Source organism: Cnephaeus nilssonii (genome assembly GCF_951640355.1).
Source record: "Cnephaeus nilssonii genome assembly, chromosome: 21".
Classification (NCBI taxonomy): Eukaryota; Metazoa; Chordata; class Mammalia; order Chiroptera; family Vespertilionidae; genus Cnephaeus; species Cnephaeus nilssonii.
The window spans coordinates 41,158,455-41,169,175 of record NC_137092.1 but is presented as its reverse complement, the minus strand read 5'-3'; positions in this window follow the sequence as shown (position 1 = coordinate 41,169,175).

Here is a 10,721-nt window from a genome sequence, read left to right as displayed (position 1 = left end):
TCAGGGGAAGACCACCGAATGGACTTGCTGGGAAGGCTAATGTTTGCCTAGAAAAAGTGTCCTGCTCCCCCAACATAAAACTTTGCCCTTCCCCTGTCTTCCTCCTCTCTGGAGCATGGATTAACAAATGTCTGGAAGTGGAGTTAAGACCACAGCTCAGTCATTAACAAATATGTGGATGAGTACTTGGGTAAGGTGCGTTGATGACTAATTCTGCTACAAATGTATTCTAAATTTAACTTGCAGATTGATTTTACTGACAAATGATAATTTGGTAAGAAGTGAGGTGGAGAGGAGGCTAATATTAATCAATGACTATCTTTTTTTAAAACCAGAATCCATAGTCATACACCATTTTTCCTCCACTCAATGTAGTCTGAAATATTTTAACACTAGCAAAATACCAGGGCACAGAAAGCAAGATGCACACAAGTTTTCAAGATAAAACATAAGACTTCAAAACATGGAGAGCTGAGGTTACCACTAAGGCACTCAGGGTTCAAAATCACTATTATTAGTGGCAGAAAGTTAGGTAAGCAGAGATTCAGGGGGTAATGCAAATTGCATGCATAATTTTCTTTTAGCATATTTGTTAACTTGGAATTCGGGAGAGTTATTTATTGTGAAAGTTGTGATAATCACATCCTGCGTGGCTTGGGTTCAGGACCTGGAGAAGGGCTGCGCACAAATGATGAGACTAGACAAGAAATATGAATTTGGAAACAGGGGGCCAGGCTGAGAGCCCAACTCTAGTGGGAGGGCTTCACTGGTGCCCAGGCCCTGCCAACCTTTTATTCAATTTTAGATACACATATTGCCCTTAGTCAGGCAGGCAATTCCAGTAGCAGACAGATTATCTTAAAGGTCAGTAAATATTAGTAAAGATTTACTTTGAGAGTATTAGGTCAGGAAATTGCTTGAGCCACCATTGTCTTGACTAAACAATCAGTGCATAGCTTTGGCCCTTGCCAGAGCTCAAGGTCCATCAGCCTTCTGGTGGCAAAGAGGAATATAGACAGAAAATATGCAACAATTACTTTACCACATTGTGTCAGGATTCCAAAGACTTTATTGTGTGTGTATATGTGTCTATATAAACGAAATTCATTTCCATTAACCTACTCCATTATCATCAGTTTTATAAAAGTGGCAACACGGGAAAAACCATTGGTTGAGAAGGTATTCAAGTGCCATTCTCATCAATGTTTAGAGGAAGAGATGAAATATTTCTAATTCGTTCATTAAGCATCTATTTCGTGCCTGTGATGACAGGCATATTGCTACGTGTTTCTAATAGGACTGTGCAGAGTGGGTTACCTTAGCTTCTACTCCTGTTTGTTTGCCTCTGAGTAGATGTTCTTGCAGCTTTCGGATGACACAAAGCTCTGTCCTCAAACCTGTTCCAGGTACGTGACGACACCCCGCCAACCATCCAAGTGGGTCACATTGAGTAAACGGATGAGTTTGCCACCCCTACTGGTCCTCTTTCTGCAAAGCTGGCCATGGAGGTTCTCTTTGGGCCGTGTACCCAGCACCAGTACCGGCTGCAGGGGCAAAGGGGAGGTGGGCAGGGCCCAGAGAGCCATCCCGACCCAGGGAGAGGGGACGGTCAAGCCTCTGAGGACAGTATTAGGAGTGAGACCGGCTCTCCCTCGCAGCTCTTGGGTAAGGAGGGCACCGTGGGCCTTGCATGTCTGGCTGCTGGCTTGGCCTACTTTACATACATTCATCACTGTGGTAACGGAAATAAATGGATGGACATTAAACAGGAAAAGCATGCAATCACTTTCACTAGTCCTGGACCATCGTATTTTAAAATGTTTAAGTCATAACCTATGTTCAATACAACTGAGTACTACTGTAACTGCTATAGAAAATTGTTATCTGGATACACTTTACAAATGGATTTCTTCCTTTGAAAATAAGTAGACTTCATACATCTAGTTGCACTGTGAAAAAGCTTATCATTAAGGGGAACATGGCCCGAGCAGTTTGGCTCAATGGATAGGGGGTTGGCCCTGGAACTGAAGGGTCTCAGGTTTGATTCCGGTCAAGGGCATGTACCTCAGTTGCAGGCTCCGTCCCTGGGGAGCGTGCCGGAGGCAACCCATCAATGTGCTGCTCTCACATCGATGTTTCTCTTTGTCTCTCTCCCTCTCACTCTCTCTAAAAATCAATGGAGCCCAGCCAGCGTGGCTCATGGTTGAGCATCAGCCTATGAACCAGGAGGTCACAGTTCAATTCCCAGTCAGGGCACATGCCCGGGTTGTGGGCTCGATCCCCATTAGAGGGTATGCAGGAGGCAGCCAATCATGCTTCTCTCTCATCATTGATGTTTCTATATCTCTCTGAAATAAATAAAAATATGTATATTTTAAAAATCAATGGAAAAATATCCTCGGGTGAGGATTAAAAAAAAAATTACAAAAGAGGAACCCTGGGTAAGCTGTAAGCATGCATTTGCAATGTAGATTATACCTAAATTGGTTTCACAAAGCTCCTTAGAGGAATTTACAAATAAAATTTTGCTTTATTATTGATTTTATTTTCAATGTTATCTTTCCTTCTTCTGAGTAATTCTATCAACGTTTCATCCAGACTGAAAGCTGAAACTTTTTAACTTAAGTTTTTTAATGTTGCTGTTTACGGCCTAGAAATTAAAAGTCACAAGGAAAAATATTTTAGGCTTTTGTTTACTAGAAACTAAACATGCTTTTCCTTGTAGGTTCATTTGAAAACAGCCCCTTTATTTTGAAGAAACAACTAAAAAAAAAAGTGCCATGATTTTATAAATGACTCTAAATTTTCAATATCAGAAATAAGCAGTTATATTCAACAAGCAGCTCCTTACTAGTATATTAAGTCAAAGACTAGCTTGATACCCAGGTACCCAACACCTCCAGCTGGCTGACCTGGTCACCTGGCCTGACTCCAGAGCGGCCTCTCCACATTGAACAGGTGTGATTTTGGGGTGCCAGACGCCCCCAGATGCCTTCTCCTCCCACTGACTATTTGACCCCCCAAAACTCAGCCTCTGTTATTTAGCTGCGGGGGTTCCTGTCTCCCTAGCAATAGAACCCTCTGAGGTCAGAAAAGCAAGGCAGGGACCCAAACAGAACACGACCTGGAAGCGTGACCTGGCTCTCTCCTTAAACAGACCAATCCCTCCCTGACCACAGAAAGAACCTTCCTAACCCCGAGGCATCCTACCTCCACCCAACCTCTGCCTCCGTGGCCGACCCCATGCTCATCCACTTCCTGCCGCACATCTGCACCCGGCCTCGCAAACGCAGGAAGGTGGACTGGACACGTGGTACTGAATTCCCAGGAGAACAGTGGGAGGGCAAGGGCCGAACTGAAGAGCCATGGCCTTGCCCCCATCGTCCCTCAACGGACCCGGGCTCTTCAGGGAAGCCGGGCTCTGCTGACCCTCTCTCTCCACCCGCATTTGTCCCCCACTTCTCAGTCCTTACTACACTTCCCCCTTGGCCCTCACTTACAGCCCTGGACCATTTCGGCGGCCTTCAAAACTCCCTTCTGGTTACTTTGGAGGTTTGCTTTCCAGCAAAGTTTTATTCTGTTCATTCTTCAAAACACAGACAGGTCCTTTGCTCAAAACTTCATAAAATACAGCTTTCTGAGTCTAAACATTAAAATAAGCATATAAATAACATAAACCAGAACATGATTATTTAAACATATCTGAAAAAATTACCTCTGTAGGTGTGCTGAATATGATTTGTCCGATTCAACTTTTTGGATAAAAGCATTTTCCTTTCCCCAAGAATGGGGATGTCTGTGAATCGTGAAACTGAAGAATCTGTTCCAAACTGGAAAGAGAAACCAGGGAGGCGGCAGGTGGGAGGCCAAGGCGATGGTGTAGGAATCTTTCCAGGAACTTGATTTCACTGCAAATTGAGCGCACCACTGCCACCTGGTGGCAGAATTCTGACCCACGGGGCAGTTTTACAAGGTCACCAAGTCCCTTTAGTAGCTGAATCTGCAAAATTCAGATTACGAAATGAACCCTATTCGTCCCATTTAACTAGAACTTTTAGGGCAAATCGAGGGCAGGTGAGTAACAACACACCATAAGGACAGAAACTGGGACGGGACAGAGCGCACTCAGACCTTTCTGGGATGACAGAACGTCATCCATGCACCCTCCAGGTGTGAGCTCTGCCTTGTGCGTCTCGCCCAGTGCCCGGGGCAAAGGCGGGCCTCCAGGGCAGGCCGGAGTGACCGGTGACCGCAGGCTAGAGCCATACAGGCAACGCACAGATCCACGGGCTATTTCAATGCAGTCCCCTCTCCCGACAGATGATGACAGGGACTCTATGTAAGTTCCTATTTCCAAGGAGACCCCATAGCTTTCCCCAGCCATCCGTACTGTGAGCCAACAGGAACTAGTACCGAACAGCTGGAGCAACAGACTGAGGGTCTCACACCTGCTGTGCTGCACCCACCTTCTCCCGGGGGTGCTCTGAGATGACCGGAGGCCCAGGTGACGACATGAAGGGCGAGTGACGTGGGCTGGTGACGTCAGGCTGCTGCTGACCTGACGCGGGTGACAAGCACTTTCCGGCTTCTCCTGGGCGGGCGCCTGGGAACTGCCAGCCTCGCTGCTCCGGTCTTTGGGCCGTTGTGACGTCACGTGACGTCAGGGTGACGTGAGCACAGCCCTGCGAGGCCAGGAGGCTCCGAAGTGCCCGCGGGCGGGGCGTCTGGAGTGGGACGCGCTGAGGGAGGGGCCCGGTCCCGCGCGGACGGAGTGGGACTGTCCGCGGGCCGCTTCCAGCTCTGGGCATGGCCGGGGTCACCGAACCGCGGAAGCAACCCGGAGAAGCCGCCTGGACAGGGAGGCGCGGGCAGGTCTCCACAGACCTTCCTGGGCGAGTGGAGAGCATCCAGCCAAGCGGGCTCTGTACGGAGCGGGGGGAGCTGGGGGAGGCGGGCCCACGGGGCGAGCCCCTTAGGGGCGCATTTCTGCAGCGTCTCAGCCGCGCGCGATCGGGGCACGCTGCTCCCCGCCGCAGGGAGCCGGGGTTGTACCGGGACGGGATTATTCCTTCCCGCTGCCGACGTGCCGCACTCCTCCTCGTGGTCCTGTCCTTCCCTCTCCTGCAGAGGTGAGTCCTGCTGTGCATGTGTGTGGCCGCAATCCACAGCCTCCCCAGAGCAGCCCGGCGGTGGGAGGCACATTATAGGAATAGCTCAGGGGCAGCTGACAGGGAAATAGGAAGAGAAACGGGTTTCATCAGCTGTCGGAGTCCTCCCCTCCCACCCTCCAGTACCTACAAAGGGAGCACTTCAGTCTAGGGACGGTATTACAGACCATTAGCTCCTGGGCCTTCTCATAAATAAGCTAAAAATCAATTTGAGCTTAAACTCACTGAATGTAATTACTGCCAGTGAAATCTCGGTTTTTGTAATTTTAGAAAAGCTGGCACAGAAAGATGATCAGAAAATGCTACAGTGTGTTTAAAGCAAGCACGTCAAACTCGTCGCCCGCGGGCCACAGGCCTGGTTTATTTGGCCCGTGTTCACCTCTGAGTTTGACATGCTTGGTTTAAAGCTTGAATTCTCTCAACATTTCTGGTTGTGACCTTCTCCAGGCAGTGTGCTTGGCCCTGGGTACAAGTACATAAGGTGTGGCCTCTGCTCGCAAGGAGCTTACAATTTAGGGCAGATGAGCGTGTGGTTCTATTTCTATAATAATCATTCAAAATTATTATAAATAAGAGCACCATGGACCTTATTGGGAGATTAAGTAGGGTTTAAAGAGGCGTGTCTGGGTGTCAAGGGTAACCTGACTTTTGATCCCAACGGTGTTCAGTCTGCCCCCAAGATTCTACTTCATCCGATAATTCGGCTCTTTACTGAAACGTCTGTTGAGTTTTGCAGCCAGAGCCCAGTGCTTTGTTGACTAGCTGTCCCCGGTCCACATCCTGGAGCCTGCGGATCTTCCTCAGTTATTGTTTGCAGAGCTGCTGTTTTTTCACCCCCTGCCCCCGCTCCTGAACAAATAAGTTGAGGTTCTCTTCTATATGGCTGGGCCCTTGCTATGTCAGATCCCAAATTCCCCAAACTCTCAGTGCTCTTCCAGCCTTAAAGGAAGTCTGTGGCATTCGCTGACAATGTGCATGGTGTTCTAGAACGGACAGATTAGTCTGTGGTTACAAACATAGCAGTGATTGCGCAGGCCTCAAAGGATGGTGGGGGGCGGGAGGCGGTTCACTGGGAAGGGCTGATGGAAATAGTTTAAATCTTGACTAGGGAGTGGCAACAGAGATCTGCAGGAGGCAGCGAGGCCTGAGCCGAGAAGGAACAATAGGCCAGGGGCAGAGGCTCACCAGGGCGGAAAGGCCCCGGTGCCCAGCAACCGGCACAACGACAAGCCCTGCAGGACCACTGCCCCCGTATTAGCCCCTGGAGATGACACCGAGCTCCGAGCCCGGAGAAGCAGCAAAATCAGAGGGAGCACGACACCATGCAACATCAGGACCAGCATCGACCAATGACCTCCTGCCTGGTGCTGACCAATCAGTGGAGACCAGGAGGGGGCACACCTGGAAAGCGAAGGAATGTTCTACTGAGATCCTCCCCTGAGACCTCCAGATAGAAAGTTCTTCAGACAGGGACGCCTGGGGTTGTCTCCCTCTCCCTCCCTCTCCCTGTCCCTCTCTCCTCTGCTTCCTCTCCAGTGTCCTCTCTCTCTCTCTCTCTCTCTCTCTCTCTCTCTCTCTCTCTCTCTCTCCCTCTCTCTCTCGGCGGGCCAGCACCTTTCCTCCCTCTTCCATCTCTCCTAAGCTCGAAGGGCCCTCCTTGTGTCTCTGTCACTCGTTTCCTAGGCCCACTTCTTCTGTGGCTCCCTTCTTTTACCGGACTTTCTAGATAAACTTTCTCTTGTAGTTTAAGTCTGGGCTCTGAACGTTTTCCCAGCCAGAACTCAAGTACCAAGGTCACTGAGCCGAGGTCTAACGCCTGCTGCCGTTTCGCCACCTCATCAAACTACGTAGTGACTGGCTGGTGTGGCTCAGCGGTTGGGCGTCGACATATGAACCAGGAGGTCACTGTTTGATGTTTCTATCTCTCCCTCTCCCTTCCTCTCTGAAATAAAAAAAGAAACTGTCCGTTTAAAATAGATGTATTCATTTTTAAAATAAACGATACACTAATAAACTTAATTTAAATAAAGAGGGAAGCGTCAGGGTTCAAACCCTTTCCTCAGAGGAGGTTCCGGAGGTCCTGGCACACTGTCTCCCCCTGGCTGTGGCACCTGGAACAGCCAGCGGACCCTATGCAGTCACAGGAAGAGAGAGTGAACCTTAATCTTCCTGGCATTACCAGCACCTAGCCCGGTTCCCTAATAAAATAAAGTCATTTAAATAAATAAGTAATAAGCACACTCAATAGGGAATAACTTACAATAGTGGTTCCTTCCCATGTAAATCTGAAAATGCCATTCCACAATTTAAAAAGTCAACAGCCTCCGATGAAACTAATGAAACTGCCAATAACTATTGATTGAAAAAATATGGTTCCGAAAACCATGAATCAACAACGATTTCAATGCGTTCCATCTCACTGAGCACAGCATCGCCGGGCGCTGGCCCGCTGGCTCCCGCCGGCAGCTCGGGTGCTGGGTGCCACGTGAAGGTGTGGACTTCCCGGGACAGCTTCCGGCCCCGCTGAGCGAGAACCACTCATCCGTTCCCGTCTCTGGGTGTCTCCCCTAAACTGTAACGCTCACTTCAGAATCTCTCCCGTAAGAGTTTGTAGAGGCTTTCCACGAGGAAGATATTGGTATAAAGAAGCTTTGGAATGAAGCTCCAAAGCAAAGTCCCACCTCCGCCGCATACAGGCTCTGGTCCCTTGGATAAGCTACAGAAACATAATAATTTTATGTTTCGGTTTCTTCATAGGTAAAAACGGAAAAGTGATATCTCACAAACCGGACGTAAGTCAAAATGCCTAAAACTACCTACCTAGCCTGGGATAACTGCCCAATAAAATGCAGAGAGGAGCGAAATCCTTTTGATTGATTGGTTATATTTTTGTCCCTTAACAACTATAATAACAGACATTCCCACATTTTATCCCAGCACCTCCCTCCTGGAGTACCATACTATCCTCTACAAATGGTAAATTTTCAAGATGATTTAAAGGTGGGCCAGCCTTCACCCCGGCCACCATCGCACGAGGGCCTTTATCTCGACCCTTTATTTCTGGTCCCTACTGATTCCACATCAGCACCGCGCTCCCCCCGCATTCCGGCTTCAGTTCCAGGACGCCTCGGCTTTAAAATGACTTTCTATGTGGAAAGTTTACAAAAGCCTTTTGCAAAATAAGATTAATTACATCCCCTGATTCATCCAAACTCTATTTTGCTACATTAAAAAATCTGAAAATGGAGAAGAACGTCTGTCTCTTTAGGTGTGAAACTTCAAATGTGCATCAGCCCCATGTTAGGATTTTGTGGCATCCCAGTGCTGACGAAAGAGCAAAACCTCCTGCCACCGAGAGTTCTTATTCAATAGCCAGCAAGGACGATGACAGGTGTAGGGACCACTGGGGACGTTCTAGCTGCTACAATGAATAAACCTGCAACTTGAACTCCTGAGTTTCACACTTCGAATGTGAACGGTCTGACAAATTCAAGTTGACTGTCATGCCTACTGGACAAATACATACAAAAAGAAACTATCAAAGTCCTTCTCCATTTCCATACTATAACAATTATGAGCGGTGAATATTATTTAAAAATATTTTTATTGATTTTCAGAGAGAGAGGAAGGGAGCAGGGAGAGAGAGAAACGTGTGAGAGTGAACGGGCTGCCTCCTGCATGCCCCCACTGCGGCATCGAGCCCCCAACCCCGGGCATGTGCCCTAACGGGGAATCGAACCAGCAACCTTTTGGTGCACAGGATGACTCCCAACCAACTGAGCCACACCTGCCAGGGCTACGGGAGGATCCTTTAGGAAGTAAAACTGTAAAGAAATGTGTGTGATTATCGAAAAGGACAGGACAGTGGCCACCTCGAAGCGAAAGCAGTTGTGATGGGAGAGGAGTACGCGAGGGCTTCTGGGAGCCGGCAGTCTCCTTCCTCCACCTGCGTGGTAGCAGCTCGAGGTTCCCTTTCACAGCAGTTTACGGACCTCTGTGTCTGGTGGTGCACATTTGTGTATCTGTAACATATTACACAATTTAAAAATTTTTTAATGCTTCAGAACAGCCCTAACTGGTTTAGCTCAGTGGATAGAGTTCAGCCCCAGGACTCCGTGAATGTATTCTTGTTAATGATCCCAGAATTCTATTCGGTGAACTATTTTTATATAAAAGACATTCCTTCTTAGAATTTCCTTCTTTATAATCCTCTAAGTCCACGTTTCTGCCCTTGGGGATTTGGTAATGGATCTTCCATGTCTATGTGGCTCCTTTTGTTTGTGTGGTTTTTTTGTTTGTTTTTTTAAATTTAGGAGATTGCTCTATTTCCTTTCTAGCCTGATTTGTTTTATTCTATAGTTATTTGCTATTAATATTTAAACATATTCTTAACAGGCTATCCCTAATGAGTAATACTTTTTACAAAACACATTGTCCCTTAGCTATTTACTGATAAATTGCCTAAATTATCCTGAATGATGTGAAAAATCTGAGCCTTTAAGCCATCTAGTAAATAGCAACATTTCTCCCTTATTTTAAGTAATGTCCTTAGTTCTCAGCCCCCTTTCTACCCTTACAATCATTGAAGACTCCAAAAGGATGCTGTAGGTTACCTCTATTGATATCTACCTATTCGAAATTAAAGCATTGAAAAATACGTACTTGCTTCTTGATGAAGAACAATAATAAGCCCAACGCCTATTAACAGAATATGCTTTGTGAAAAAGAATTCCCTTTTCCAGAACAAAGACATTTTAGTGAGGAGAGTGGCATTGTTTCTTTCATTCAGCAAATCTCTTCAGCGTCTGGCTTGACAGAAGACTGCTGGATTCTAGCATCGCTTCTCCATCCAGCCTGTTCCCATATACCACTTTCTAGCCATTGTGGACAGAACCAGCTTGGCAGAGATGTTAGTTCAAAGGGTGAACCAATGGGATGCCTGTGGTGTGTAGGTTCCAAAGGCACACAGCCAGCGCATCAGCTCTAAGGCCTAGAGAGGCAGATCCACACCAGCCCACCCAGCTGGCGTGAGCGAGGCGCAGAAAAAGCTTCATTCCTGGGTGCCTGTCCTGGAGCTTGAAAGGCTGAGTTTGCAGCTATAAAGCTTTAATGAGCCCCAGCAGAATCTACCCCACTTATAACGGTTTCATTTATTAACCCAGTCATCCGAGTGGATATAATATGGATCACAGCTGTGTGATATCATCACTTAGCTATTTTTATTAGTTAACAATCAGCATCTTTAAACTTTCATCAGGTTGTAAATGTTCTGACATTTCCATGAATTATAAACGCAATTATCACACCAAATGGCCTCTTTCTCAGGCTTCTCTGAAAACATCCTTTGAGTCTTCCGACATTACTTTCTCCCTCAAGGTGCACTAGCCTTTGATCCCGTTTATAAATCTCCGGCCTTTGAAGGACAGGCTGAGGTATATTCATTAACTCCTCCCCTCATTTCTACCTGTTGAACTTAACACTCAAGGTCTTGCTGAGCCCACCTGTTCCAGGAAGCCTCCCAGCCCCCAGCTCTGCCCGAGCCACTCATGGAAG